This window comes from Hypanus sabinus, chromosome 4, assembly GCF_030144855.1.
Source record: "Hypanus sabinus isolate sHypSab1 chromosome 4, sHypSab1.hap1, whole genome shotgun sequence".
Lineage (NCBI taxonomy): Eukaryota > Metazoa > Chordata > Chondrichthyes > Myliobatiformes > Dasyatidae > Hypanus > Hypanus sabinus.
Window position 1 is genome coordinate 164,075,332 of NC_082709.1, and position 3,423 is coordinate 164,078,754.

The following is a 3,423-nucleotide window of genomic DNA, read 5'->3' on the forward strand; positions in this document are numbered from 1 at the left end:
AACAGAAACACAGAAAAATTATGTTGTTTAGTTTTCCTATGTTTCTAACAATCATTCCAAATTACTAGGAAGAATAAGCAAGAGATTTCCAGCAGGAATTCGCTTCCTCATGAGCAGAAAGCTATCATTCTACAGCAGCCAGCTAGAAAGTTAGTGTAAGGAACATTTAAAATAAAGAGTGGAAACTTACTCCAACAGCCAATAAGATCATGTCTGATTGTTTACTTCGGCATTACTTTCCTGGACATTAACTTCATTTTTCCTGATTCCCTTAGTATCTAATTCTCGTTATTAATGTCCTTAATGAGGATTTTAGCAGTTTTCTTTGTGTTTTTTTTTGCCAAAGGTAAGTAATCACTGGGGATCACCGACACCATCTTGAAACAACTAAGCTTACAGATGGATATGACAAAGTAAAAGGATTAGCAAGTAAGTTTCTTTCGCTTCCGCCTGCTTTAATTTTGCCTAAATTCATAGAGAGCTATGATGATGGGATTGCGATTAGATAAGATAGAAAAAGAAAGAGTGAGTAGCTGATCAATATGGAAAGGTACTCAAAGAGCTTCTCACCTGAAAGCACAAGCTTTTCAATGAATATTACATCAGGGATCTCATTCTGAGGAGACAAGGGCCAGTCAGCTCTCCTGATTTGGACAAAAATCAAAGGCAACAGCTGGTGAAATGGTATTGGGTGCTAACTTCATGTGGTTGGCCATTCAGGTGTCTTTCTTTTATCAAGCTTACAGATGAAAATGGCAAATGAAAAAATGGGCTGGAAAGATCAGCCCTTCAAGTCCTCCTTAATAAGGTGCGTGTTTGCTTTCACTTATCACAATTTTCTTATCAGATCTCCAGAAGAGGTGGCATAAATGGGGAATAACAAGCATTGAATTGCTTTCCTTATGCACAGAATTAAAAGTGTTGGCTGCAGAAAAAAGTAGGCAGCATACTAATGCTAAATTCTCCCATTGACATTCACACACATGTTGAAGTTAATAATACTGGATCAATTAATTTTATACAACCTCATTAAGTTTTTACTTCCCAGCCCTCGATACTGTAATATGTCCAGGTGCTCCATTTAGATGCAATTTCAAGAAATACGCTATTGCTCCACACCGAAAACTCCAGGCCAATGATGCTCACATTTGAATCCCTTTGTATGAAAATCGCATTGACCCAAAGCAAAGCTAAACCTTTTTAAATGCAGACTGATTGTGAAATCTTCCATTCCATATCATTTTTACATCATCCAAATACATAGGGCAAAATATTTATATTTACTATATGCATTTACCTTACTCTCTTTTTAACTCAAATGCCATTACTAATAGGAATTAGGTGTTGTAAAATAGAAGGCTTTAATGATATATGGTAACTACCTTAACAGCTATTATACTTGACAGATATAGTTTAAAAAAAAATCAAAAGCAACTAGTCTTTCATGTTGCATAATAATAAATAAACGGTAATTTATTTTATCAAACGTATTTACATCTCCTCAGAGTATCATTTCACAATCCTGCACATGAACCCTAGTGTCTGCGATACTCTCTGCAATGAACCTTTCCGTACTGAGGATTTTTTGCATTAGAATTTATTTCTACAAAGTGGCATCGCATGATGATAAATGACGTAAATTAGGATGTGGTTCTAGCTATGAGAGTTTGACCTTGCATGTAACAACAAAGCTGTGCTAAAGCATCTTCATACTTGTCATTCTCAGAACATACTGAAATTTGTTATCTGCCAAGGCTTTATTGTAAATTGGCTTCACATACCGTGTTTAGTCTTAGGGGGATATTAGTCATTCAGGAAAGACTTATACACACAAAATATCTACTATCTTCCTAATTGTAAACTCAGCACTATTAATGTTTACCTAGGAAAAGCTATTTCTGACACAGTCTGTCCTACTGAGCTGGCAGGAAGTTCACTATATTTCTTTACCCTAATGCATTCTTCATTAAATGAATAGCAAAATAAATTGAAAATAAAAATGACTGAATGGGCCTATTCATACTTAATAGTCATTTGAGAGTCCCTAAACTCTTTCCTGTCTCACAGCTTACAACATTACTTGCCACCTGTATCTTGGAGGGGAGCCAGGAGAAATGACACCAGTATTCCATAATAAGCCATTTACCTGGGATTGCGCAGTCCCTTCCAACCAAATTCATTAACATAATGTAACTTACTGGGTTTGAACTGGTGTGTGCAAGATAGTTTGCAAAGTTTAGTGTTTTATTGCACTCAATAGTACTATGATAAATAAAATATACTGGATACCAATAATAGAAAAACTTGATACATGTATCCAAGAGGCAGAGGTCCCATTGATAATGTCATACAACGTTATGCAATATCATATAATATGGCAGAATGGGAAACTTGTGAGGAAATGTCTCCTAACATTGGCCATACAATAATTGCTAATAGGACAATTATTTTTATTGACCATCTTTAATTTGTTTGTACCAAAAGGGAGCCAATCCAATGGGAAGAAGATACACTCAGTGGCCACTTTATTAACTACCTCCTGTTCCTGCATAAGATGCTCTTCTGCACGCCACGGTTACTGTCACCTTGCTGTCAGCTTGAACCAGTCTGGCCACTCTCCTCTGACTTCTCATTAACAAGGTATTTTCACCCACAGAACTGCCGCTCACTGGATGCATTTTGTTTTTCGCACCATTCTCTATAATCCCTAAAGACTGTTACGCATGAAAATCCCAGGAGACCTGCAGCTTGTGAGATATTCAAACCATCCCATCTAGCACAAACAACCATTTCACAGTCAAAGTCACTTAGATCATATTTACACCGGACTGTACACACCGGCTGTGTGGCAAAAACAGCACTACAGCATCTCTTCCATCTCAGGCGACTGATAAAGTTTAGCATGAGCCCCCCACATCCTCAAGACCTTCTACAAGAGCACCATTAAGAGCATCCTGACTGTCTTTGTTGCCGCCTGGTACGGGAACTGCACCAACCTTGATCGCTGGGCACTGCAGAGAGTGCTATGGACGCGAACATCCCTCCATTGATGACATTTACAGTAGCAGATATGTAAAGAAGGCCTGGAGGATCATTAGGAACAGCATTCGCCCCAATTAGAAGGTTCCATCTGGCAAATGGTACTGCAGCTTTAAAGCCAGGACCAACAGGGTACCATCAGTTTTTTTTCCACAAGTCATTTGATTTATAAATTCACATATCTGTACTTGCAACGTAGTCATAACACAAAGATTTTTACTCCGTCACGTTGTGGGACAGATGTAACATTTAAATAAATTCAAATATAAATTCAAATCCTAAAATATATGACACTCCTTCCCCCATTCTGATTTTCCGAATGAGCAACAACTGAAACTCTTGACCTTGTCTGCATTATCTTTATGTACGGAGTTGCTGCCACAT

General features: G+C 37.7%; 1 long non-coding RNA gene across 1 annotated transcript; it reads left to right on the forward strand.

Moving 5' to 3' along the window:
- The first annotated feature begins 389 nt into the window (after positions 1 to 389).
- LOC132392390 (uncharacterized) lies at positions 390 to 2,570 on the forward strand. The gene is made up of 3 exons (XR_009511516.1): positions 390 to 429; positions 740 to 808; positions 2,485 to 2,570. It is a non-coding gene; the product is annotated as an uncharacterized LOC132392390 (long non-coding RNA).
- The last annotated feature ends 853 nt before the right edge of the window (positions 2,571 to 3,423 follow it).